Source organism: Neolamprologus brichardi, chromosome 7 (assembly GCF_056152115.1).
Source record: "Neolamprologus brichardi isolate AB-2024 chromosome 7, ASM5615211v1, whole genome shotgun sequence".
Taxonomy (NCBI): domain Eukaryota; kingdom Metazoa; phylum Chordata; class Actinopteri; order Cichliformes; family Cichlidae; genus Neolamprologus; species Neolamprologus brichardi.
The window spans coordinates 56,920,353-56,932,492 of record NC_142110.1 but is presented as its reverse complement, the minus strand read 5'-3'; the positions used below and the strand labels follow the sequence as shown (position 1 = coordinate 56,932,492).

General features: G+C 36.9%; 1 long non-coding RNA gene across 1 annotated transcript; it reads left to right on the top strand.

Annotated features, from left to right (window-relative positions):
• Positions 1-1,027: 1,027 nt before the first annotated feature.
• Positions 1,028-4,114, top strand: LOC148102238 (uncharacterized). The gene is made up of 6 exons (XR_015719369.1): positions 1,028-1,257; positions 1,784-1,827; positions 2,189-2,299; positions 3,152-3,181; positions 3,538-3,606; positions 3,814-4,114. It is a non-coding gene; the product is annotated as an uncharacterized LOC148102238 (long non-coding RNA).
• Positions 4,115-12,140: the final 8,026 nt, after the last annotated feature.

Here is a 12,140-nt window from a genome sequence, read left to right as displayed (position 1 = left end):
TTAATAAGCCAAGGCCGACACAAATGTTTTGTATCTACGTTCAAATACATTAATCATAAATGTAACAAATAAAGTGTTTTTATCTATCTATCTATAGAAAGCTGCATGTTATATTTTAAATCTGCATGTTTCTTTTTAGAAACCTATCAGCAAAAAACTTAAGTATGTAATGCAAGGATGTAATCACTTTCAAGAGTGAGAAAGCATAAAGTTCGACTTTAAGTGTAATTAGGATTGTTTATAATAAATATGAATTAATTAGTGCAATTTCTTTAACCATAGAGAATATTTAAATCCTTCAGGACAATGTCACATCAGTGCACTGAACTCACTATGTTATCCATCTAACAGAGCCTCCACGTGTTCTCACTGTAATTTCCCCCTCATGAATGAATTTATGCTGCACTAATCTGAATGTTCAGAGGGAAATCAAACGCATTTTACTCGCAGTACTCAAGCTGACTTACCTTTGTTTGAATGACGGCGTACTCACAATTGTACCCAGATCCTTGGTGAATTGGATGTGAGCCTCCAGAGATTTATAATGGCAAAATTGGTGCGCCGTGTATGCGCTGACTTCACAGGCAAGGTACGAGAATATATCAGGCTACGTCAATAGCGGTTTGGTCTTCAAGGTTTCTACTCCACTGCCGGATTTCATACGGGTCCACATTTCCAATGCACAATATTTTTTTGCAAGTACCGTCTCTTTCCATCTGGACACAATCTGTCTCTATACCGTCCTTTTTCTTTTGAGCTAGTGTTCAGAATTGCTCCTTCCAACACAGAGAGTGTGTTTGTTTTGATTCGTGGCCTGCGCTCCCACAATGCATTGCGGAGAGTATGCGCATGCGCATTGCCATGGTGAAGATAAAATGAAAAGTAATTAATAAAAAGTACATATTTAAATATTCCCACAAATGTGCAATGAACGTGCAAAAAATCTGTTTAGTAGTCGTTGCTGTTTCTTTTTTTTTTTTCTTTCTTTTGAAAAATAACCGACGTCTCTGAGGCGCGAATTCCGACAGTGAGAGGAACGGCCGGATACAGGAGACGGGAAGAAACAAGCCGATTATGTTCGCGTTAATTAAGTGGTTGGAAGATATAAAATTCTCAATTCTGCCAACTGAACATATACGAGATTTTAATGAGGATGAATAATTAGCCGGCATGGAGGAAATGGACGTTTATTTCGTGGAGTGGCGACAAGGAGCCAAAAGGCGGGTGTCTACGAAGCCTCCATCATCAAGCTAGCAGGTGCCTTTTCTCAAATATAATATTACTTTATTCTCGCTATTTGGCGCGGAAGCGTAGAGCTGCCGCCAGACAAAAGAGAAATATAAGTATATCACGTTATAACGTGAAAAGTACATCGTGCTAACAATATACTATCATGTTTGTACAATATACTTTTCACGTTTGAACAATGTAATATCACGTTATTACAATATACATAATTTTCACGTTCGTAAAATATTGTGCGAACGTGATAATTATGTATATTATAATAACGTGATATTATATTATACAAACATGAAAAGCATAATGTTAGAACAATAAACTTTTCACGTTATAACGTGATATAGCTCTATTTTGCTTTTGCCTGGGTGGCAGCTCCACGCTTCCATAATTTGGTAATCAAAATATGTAACTTAATTAATTATATTGTGACGTACTTTTGCCTTTTCTTATTATTCTGCCTTCTCAGAAAGGGAAAAAAATTACAAATAAAACTTTTTACACTTGTTATATAGAATATTCACATTTAATTTGACTTTTACAGAAATCCCACCTCTCCTTCTGGCTACAGAGCACTTACTTACCAAGGTGAGAAACAAAGCACAGTTAAGCTTTATTAATATTCACTAATTACAATGTTCCACATTTCCTTGCTTTTTTTAGTCATTTTTAGGCTTTTTAGAGTTTTTATGGTTGTTTAGCAGTAATGTTTCTGCCTATTTATTTCAGCCCATGAAATCAAATGCAGATCTTCCTAATGTGAGATTTACATAAATCTAAGTAATTTTGTTTGTTGTTATCATTAATATTGTTGCTGTTGTTGTTTTTGTGCAGTTTACAATCATATGAACCTAGCAAGCATCAGTCATCACATTAACTAACCTAAACAGATTATTGCTTTATTCACATATATTATATGTAATTATATATACTTGTACATTGTAACTAGGGTTGCAGCCACTTGGCCCCACCCCATTGTTGTGACAGCCCTGATTGTCCTACACTGCATCTGAGCAGGGAACAGTCTCAACCTCATGCTGCCCTCTCCCATCCTCCTAAAGTAAGTATTTGTTGTTGTAGTTTTTTATGCAGTGTCTGTGTCACAAATGCTAAGCATAATTATTGAAATAATAACTGTTTTCTAACAGATTTTCCCAAACACTAGCTATGTTTGTTGTCATTCAGACCAGTACTACTGTTTAGACATTGCTTAGTGGTCATACATGTTTGGCAAGCTTGTTATGATACCAAAACAGTAGGCCTGTCACAATACTCGATATATCAACCAAACGCACAATATATGTACATGACCTCAATAATTGTTGATGATGCAATATATCTGCCATTATATTTACATAAAAAATTACAAAAATAAAATATAATAATAACAAAATAATAACATTGTTTTCTATTTGTTAAAAATTTGCTGTTTATACAAGTTTTTAAGGTATCTAATATTTTGATACCTAATTTCCATGATCTAAATACTTTAAGAATTAGATGTTGGTTTGTCAATTGAAAGTGTGTAGATCTTGCATTATTATGGTGTTATATTATGATTATACATTCACTGGCATAAAATGGTCTTAAAATGACGATGACATAACTTGTCGCAATTGTTTATGGGGCAATATACAGACCAACAAAAGGTTGTTATCGTAACAGGCCTACAAAACAGATGGTTTTATGATTGATAAACTCAAAAAATAAATACATTTAATTTCTCTGAGATTCTCTGATATTCAGTTACAGTTCACAACACAGCTACCTGTACATGCAGTACTGTACTGTAAATTTAAATCTCTGCATTTAGCATCTGACTAGAAGAGTCACAGTTACTGCCTCGTTTTTGTTTTTTTGTTTTTCACAAATACCTGGACTATTACTAACACATTTACTGTTTTACTTTTAGCTTGTGGATACAAATACAGATGTCCTTAATGTAAGTTGTGCATTTTAATTACATCATGTTATTTTTATTATTATTTATTTATTTTGAATGCCTTTTTTGTTGGGCTTTTTTGACCATAACAAGACATTTTTGCAGGATATATATGGTGAATTTATATGCATAGATACAGTCGTAGTGCTTGACACATGCACAGAGCAGTAGATGGACCAGGAGGGAAATAATTACAATCATGATGCTGATTGCTGATGTCAGTATATATATTTTAGAGGAATGTTTTGTTTTTCACCCAAAATGAACTATATTGCTTCAGAAGAGATTTATTACCCTACCGGACTCTTATATATTGTTCTGTTTTTTGTTTGTTTGTTTGTTTTTGTTGTTTTTAGGTTCAGTGGTGCGTGTTCTTCTAATGGCCGCCTTCCCACTGGAGGTTTTGATCCACAGCAATTTAAAAGGTAAACAGCTTTGAAAGTCAGTTAAAATGGTTAGCTAATAGTATTCTAAAAAGCCTACTTCTCTGTCACCAGTTTCTTTACCAATATGTACCCATAAAAGTATCTCTCAATAGCATATCATTGTAGTTCAAATGTTTAGTTGTACAAATATCAGATTTTTGGAAATCTAAAACTAGTCAGATACTCAAATGTTCATGCTTTTTATAGGAGGACAGAGCAAAACGGACATCGGCGCAGAGTGAAGGACTGCCCTTGATAAGGAAAAAAAATGCCCGTGTTACGAAATCCGCTGGCTCTGATTACCTAAGCCTACAATGCCCACAATGCCTTCCGAATCATGTGACAACCCCTTGGCTTTTGTAATTGCTCTTCGCTTCACTTGAACGACATATTGTTGTTCTACTTAGCAATTAGCCTATAGCCTATCGTTCAGCATCACCTCACTCAACAGGCGCGATGGGTGCTTCGACTTACGAAAGACCCTCAGGAACAAATTAATTTCGTAAGTCGGGGTTCCAATATATATATATATATGTATGTATATATGTATATGTATATGTGTATATGTGTATTGTATATATGTATGTATATGTATATATGTATATATATGTATATATGTATATATGTGTATATATATGTGTGTGTGTGTGTTTCTTTTAGAATGTTTAAGTATGTAATGAGAATAAAATTGTAAAATTAATATTCCGAGTTAATGGTTAAATTTATATATTTTTGGATGATTTTAAATAAGTTTAAATTGTATTTTGAAATATATTTTGAAATATATTTCAAAATATAGAAAAATGGCCAAAAAAATATATGCGTTAAAACACATTTCAAAATATATTATGAATATATGTTTAAATATATTTCAAAATATACAAAAAATGGCCAAAAAATATATGTGCTAAAATACATTTCAAAATATATAAATATATTTTGGCCAAATATATTTTAAAATATATTTTTAAATATATTTCAAAATATACGAAAAATGGCCAAAAAATAAATGTGCTAAAATACATTTCAAAATATATAAATATATTTTAAAATGTATTTTAGCACATATATTTTTTGGCCATTTTTTGTATATTTTGAAATATATTTTAAAATATATTTTAAAATATATTTTTTTACCGTATGGGATTACATGCATTTGAATGGGGGAATTCGGCCGAAACAAAGTATAGGTTTTCATTATGTGAATAACTTTAAAATCTTAGCTCAAACAGCTTCAAAACCTGTTTGCCCAGCACGAGGATATTGAATTGTATAAGATAACGCCGTAAATATGTGTGTATGCTTCTTCTATCAAGACTTACAGCTATTTATATGAAGTTGTACAAAAACGCTTTATTTCGTCAGGACAGTCCGTTTCCTACGATTACATGCATTTGAATGGGGGAATTCGGCCGAAACAAAGTATAGGTTTTCATTATGTGAATAACTTGAAAATCTTAGCTCAAACAGCTTCAAAACCTGTTTGCCCAGCACGGGGATGAATATTGAATTGTATAAGAGAAAGCCGTAAATATGTGTGTCTGAGTCTTCTATTTCGTCAAGACAGTGCGTTTCCTACGATTACATGCATTTGAATGGGGCAATTTGCCCAAAACAAAGTATAGGTTTTCATTATGTGAATAACTTGAAAATCTTAGCTCAAACAGCTTCAAAACCTGTTTGCTCAGCACGGGGATCTTGAATTGTATAAGATAACGCCGTAAATATGTGTGTATGCTTCTTCTATCAAGACTTTGTTATGGAAATGTTAACAATAACCTGCAACACACTCAGTGAGCTTGATTTGAAGTGAGTTTAATAAACACATTGCAATGTGGAGAGAGCATCCCAGTGAAACACCAGGACCATCTCTGAATTGTGGCCACCGCCCTTACATCTTATATACAGAGACACAGACAAAGAACATTCCTCAAACTCTTACATGTTGGCCCCTCTCATTGGGGGGGGGGGGGGGGGGGGCTATACCTCCTCCCTCACCGAGAGAATTATGGCTTTGCCTTCTGCTTAGCCATCACCTAAGTATTTACATCCTTGACAAGCAGAAGGAGCCTCACTATCTGTGTAACGTTAGTGACAGGAGTGCTCTTACTATAGTAAAGTGAGAAAGTGATATTACTATAACTAATGTGATATGATTAAATATGCGATTAATACATGAGAAAAGAAATCTGCCACCACATTCCACCCTTTGTGATACCACAATTAAGAATCACATAAAAACATGGGGATTTCTTTTCTAACTACTGAACATAACATCAGCACAATTGTGTACTCAAAGAAATTCCATAATGTGCATCCTCCCTATAATCAGAAGGAAAAAAACAAATTCACACTTTTTTTTTTTTTTTTTTTTTTTTTTTATAAATTTTATTTTCAGTCACAGCAGCATGTTAATAACAAAACATTGAACATAAAGTAGTTTGCTGTTCAGTATTTACAATACCCCAAAAGATAACAGAAATAGAAAAGGAAAAACAAACAAACCAAAGAAACCCCTACAAAACAACAAAAAACAAACAACAACAAACAAATATAAAAATAAAATGTATAAGGGACATTCAGTGTACAGTTAACTATGATAGTGATATAGAGATATGGCATCTGGTCATGATAAGGTGGTCATTTTAAACGTTTCCATGTACATCAGGAACGGCTGCCATGCCTTAAGAAATTTGGTGGTTGAACCTGCCAGTGTATATCTCATCTTTTCTAAATGTAAAAACCTCATGAGCTCTGCAAGCCACTGTTCATGTGTGGGAGGAGCTTCCTGCTTCCATCTTAAAAGTATAAGGCGCCTTGCGATAAGTGAAGCAAAGGCAATAGAATTCGAATAGTATTTTGGCAAAGTGATATCTTGAGGTATCACCCCAAAGATAGCCGTTAGAACAGAGGGATCATATTTAACGTTATACATCTCTGACAGAGTGTTAAATATAGACACCCAATAGTTATGAAGATTGGGGCATGTCCAAAAGGTATGAAGGAGCGAACCTGTTTCTGCTTTACATCTGTTACACAGAGGGTCAGCCCCTGGATAGAACTTGGCTAACTTTTCCTTGGAGATATGTAATCGGTGTAGGACCTTGAATTGAAGGAGCCCATGCCTGGCACATATCGAAGAAGAGTGTACCCTCCGGAGAAAAGATTGCCAGAGTTCATCTGTTATAGTCATCCCAAGGTCTTTCTCCCACTGTGCTTTAAGGATGGAGAGAGAAGGAGATTGAAGATCTAATAATATAGCATAGATTTCTTTAATCGCCCCTCTCTTATGAACGTTTATATTAATAATTTTATCCAAAGAAGTTTCCTCAGGTAGTTCCGGAAACGAAGGAAATCGACTCTTTACAAAGTGGCAAATTTGTAGATAGCGGAAAAAATGTTGCCGAGGAACATTAAACTGCTTCAGGAGCTGCGTGAATGAGGCAAAAATCCCATCTACAAAAAGGTCTTTGATATTTCTAAGGCCATTACTTTCCCATATTTTAAAGGCAGAATCCATCATGGAGGGTGGGAACATATGATTTGAGCAGATAGGTGCTTTAATTGACATTAAGTGTAACCCCAACCTTTTCCTACATTGCACCCAGATTCTGAGCGAGTCATACAACAAAGGATTACGTTTATGGGTGTATAGTTCTAATGGGAGAGCTGAACTCAACAACGCTGATAGGCAAATTTTGCCACAATTGGATGACTCAATTTGGAGCCAAGCTGGAGTCTCTGTAGTAAAATTACTCATCCAGTACAGCATATTTCGAATATTTGCTGCCCAATAATAAGACTGAAAGTTCGGCAAGGCTAATCCACCCATTGGTCTAGTCCTCTGCATGAAATCTTTGCGAATTCGTGGACTTTTGCCATTCCAAATAAATGCAGAGATATGCTTATTCAGTGTTATAAAATACTTATTGGGTAAGTAGCATGGGATACATTGAAATAAATAAAGGAACTTGGGTAGTATGTTCATTTTGATAGAATTGATGCGGCCAATTAATGACAGTGGTAAATTGTTCCATCTCTGAAGATCTGTCTCAGTATTCTTAAGCAGCGGGACAAAGTTTCTTTCATAAAGACCTTTGTATGAGTGGGTAACCTTAACCCCCAGATAGGTCACATACCCTGATTTAACGTTAAATTGAAAATCTGAAAATGAAATCTTCCTGGCTATAGAGTTGACACAGAGAAGTTCACTTTTATGTAGGTTCAACTTGTAACCCGAAATATTACCAAAACATTCAAGAATGGCAAGAGCACGGGGAAGAGAGCATAAAGGCTCTGACATATACAGCAGGAGGTCGTCAGCATATAAGGATATTTTGTGCTCCTGGTCACCTCTGAAGATGCCCTTAATGCAACTGTTAGCCCGCAGTTTAATCGCCAATGGTTCAATTGATAATGCAAAAAGAAGAGGGGATAAGGGACAACCTTGTCTCGTACCACGGAGAAGTGGGAAATAAGAAGAGAATAACGAATTTGTTCTAACACGTGCCATAGGTGAGGAGTAAAGTAACCGAATCCATGAAATGAAATTAGGGCCGAATCCAAATTTATGTAGAGTATAAAACAGATAATCCCACTCCACCCGGTCAAATGCCTTCTCAGCATCGAGTAATAAGGCAATTTCAGGGGTCGTAGTTGACTTGGTGTGTAATATGTTTAAAAACCTGCGCAGGTTGAAAAAACCATGCCTACCCTTCACAAAACCTGTCTGATCTGGAGAAACTAACAATGGTAGATATTGCTCTAGCCTGAGAGCAAGTGATTTTGACAGAATTTTTAAATCTACATTTAAGAGTGATATAGGACGATATGATGAACACTCTGATGGATCCTTATTTGGCTTCAATAGGAGTGAGATGGTTGCTTGTCGAAGCGTTAGGGGAAGACATTTTGAAACCAATGACTCAATGAACATGTCCCGTAATAGAGGTGATAAACTGTCTTTAAAGGTCTTGAAAAATTCAACCGGATACCCATCCGGACCCGGGGATTTGCCATTCTGCATTGAGCTAATCGCCAATTTAATTTCTTCCACTGTAATTTGCTCTTCCAATTGGTCTCTGAATGCCGAGGTCAAAGTCGGAACTGTCATTCCATCAAAAAAAGCCTCAAACAATTCAGGCGCGTTTAAAGATTCAGAATCATAGAGACTGGAATAGAATATTCTGAAACTCTCATTTATTTTTTGTGGAGTAGTGGTGACATGTCCAGATTTAGTCCTAATTTCAGGGATTATACGAGTTGCTTCTGATTTACGAAGCTGATGTGCTAAAATTTTAGATGCTTTTTCTCCGTGCTCATACCATCTTCCTCTAGATTTAAGAATCATAGACTCTGACTGCCGGGTTGAGATTAAATTAAATTCAGTTTGTAACGTTAGTCTTTGTTTATACAGTTCTGGAGAGGGGGTTGTAGAGTGTTGCTCATCCAATTGCGAAATAAGGTGTATCAATTCAGAAAGACGTTTCTTTTTCTGTTTTCTAGTATATGAACAGTATGATATAATATGGCCCCGTAAGAATGCTTTTAAGCTTTCCCAAATCGTACTATAGGCCATGCCAGGCGTAATGTTTGTTCTTAAAAAGACATCAATTTGTTTGGAAAGATATTCCACAAACTCCTTATCTGACAAAGAAAGAGGATTGAGTCTCCAGGAGTACACAAAGGGTTCATCCGGGAAGCTGAGTTCCAAAACAAGTGGACTGTGATCAGATATTACTATGCTACTGTATTTACAAGTCTTGATATTGGGAAGCAATTTTTTGTCAACAAAAAAGTAGTCTATACGAGAATACGTTTGATGCACTGCAGAAAAAAAGGAATATTGTTTAGTGGAGGGGTAGAGAAATCGCCACGCATCAACAGCCCCATAGGTTTGTAAATATGACTGTAACACTAATGAGGATTTAGGGAGTGGAAGTCTTTTATCTGAGGAGCGATCTAGTACTGGATCCATAACAGTATTCATGTCCCCTCCAAGGATCAATTGGTGTGTATTGATCTGTGGAAGGGAATTAAGAAAGTCATTGAAAAAAGTTGAGTCATTCCAATTCGGAGCATATACGTTTGCTAAAATAAGTGAAGTATTAAACAGGGACCCTGTCACCACTACATAGCGACCATTTGGGTCAGCTATTGTGTGAGAGACTATAAATGGAGTATTCTTATTAATCAAAATTGCTGCACCTCTGGCTTTACCATTGAATTTGGAATGAAAAATTTGTCCAACCCAATTTCGTCTTAATCTGGCATGATCTGTATTCTTAAGGTGTGTTTCTTGAAGAAACGCTACATGTACTTTAAGATAAAGAAGATGAGAGAGTACCTTATTTCGTTTCACTGGGTGGTTCAATCCCTTCACATTCCAACTAATAAAGTTAACATGGCAGCCATTACTCACAGCAGTTGAAGTGTCATCAACAGAAGTCATCACCATATAAGTACATGATGAAAAAGGTGGTTCCAAACGCAAATACCAATTCTATCATGGGTGTACACTGAAATGTTGTTGTTAACAATAATCTGAGCAAATAATATACAACAAAAAAAAAAAAAAAAACAACAGAAGGAAAAAAGAATAGATAAGTCCCTCCCACCCACCTCCCCGTGTTCAGTGTTGTCCCCAAACGACACACACCAATTTCCCAAAGCTCCCCTGCTTCTATTAAGAGTCCCATTCACCTTATTCATAACCACAGCCCCACATAAGCAGAAACATCTGAACTATGAATCACACATGTAGTCCAAAATATATTCAAATTAGAAAGTCACAAAGTCCAACATAATAGAGTAAAATAATTAAGAGAAGGAAAGAGAAAAACTCCCACGTCAAATTTACCTGTAACCGAAAAACGGACCTGTTTCACTTCTCATCAAAGCTGACCCCGGAGTCCCTTTTAAGTAACAAGTACTGGAATATAGTTAACCTCCCAGGAAACAAGGGCAAGCTCACCAACATCTGAGATTTCTAAATGAACATCGAACATGAAACTAAGCTAAACCAGAGATCGTCCGTTTATTGATTGACAAAAATATAGTCACGATGGTATGAAAGTCCCGGTGGTTCTTATGAAATGTCATTCGGGAGACGACTCAAACTTGGAGTCAATGAAATCTTTCACTGCTTTAGGAGAGTCGAATACCTGTGTTTCTCCATTAAACGAGATCCGAAGCCGGGCAGGATAAAGAAGGCCGTAGCGAACTCCGTCTTTTTTCCGTAGTAGTCCCTTTACCTCGCTGAAAGCAGCCCGGCGTCTGGCCAGGTCGGCGCTGTAGTCAGGAAAGATGAATATCTGCTTCCCTTGAAACTCCAGCCGGCCTTTCTGTCTGGCTAAGCGCTGTATCCGCTCCTTCTCCTGGTAGTAATGAATGCGAACAATGAACGGCCGCGGTCGCCCTCCCTCCGTGGGCAGCGCAACCGCCGCCCGGTGAGCTCTGTCCAGGATCGGAGCCTGCTCCAAACCGCCGGGACCACCCAGTACAACGTGCAACAGATCAGCCACAAATTTAGTGGGATTCCCTTGTTCGGCTCCCTCCGGCACTCCTAATATACGCAAGTTGCATCGTCTTCCCCGATTCTCCAAGTCGTCCGTTTTCAGCAGCAACTTCTTGTATTGGTTACTCAGATCTGCGAAACATGTCTCCATAACTTCCAGCCGCTTGTCCAGATTATTCAAGCCTTCTTCGTGTTCGCCCAACTTCTCAGTACATTCGTCAAGAGCGGTTTGGATGGGCGAAATGGCTCGTTTAATTTCGTCCCGTAGGTTGTCATTTTCCTCTTGAATCACTTCTTTGACAATGTCGCGGAAAGCTAGCAGTGTCGCTGGATCAACGGTAGTTTTGCTAGCGGTCTCTGAGCAGCTAGCCTGCGCTCCTTTAGCAGAATGCTTGGGAGGCATTTCACTTCGAGACAAGCCAAAAAGACGGAAAGAAAAACAGCTAAAACAATGCTGACTTTCTTAATAGAGCTTAAGAAATCTCTGAATTGGGCCACAATAGGTGAACCATAAAGTAATTTAACAGATAAATGGGAGCTCGTGGTTTGCGCGTCTACTCCATAACACGCCCCCTAGCGGACCAACAAATTCACACTTTATGGTCATCTTCGCTCCATCTGAGCCTCCACCCTTTCTTCAAAGGATGGCAGTTATACCATAAAAGAAAACACAATATGAGATCATATACAGAAGTGAAACGGTTTTCGTTGTCCATCTGCAAAAGAAAACTTTAACCTTAGTTACATCAAGCTGCTCTTTCATAAGAACCTGTTGTTTAGATAAGGAAGTCTTTCAGTGTGTGATATATTTTCCACTTTATCATTAAATTCATCAACCCATGTTTCCAAAATTATTAACGGTTTCTGTAAAAGACCCTCAATGAAATGTGATGAACCCAAAATCCTACCTTCACGGTGTCAAACAATGTGTCAAAGTTGAGTACACATGTCAAAAGAACTCACAACTGTTGTTACTATGTTTACTCAGACAATGAAGGCCTAAGGAACTGATCAGGAA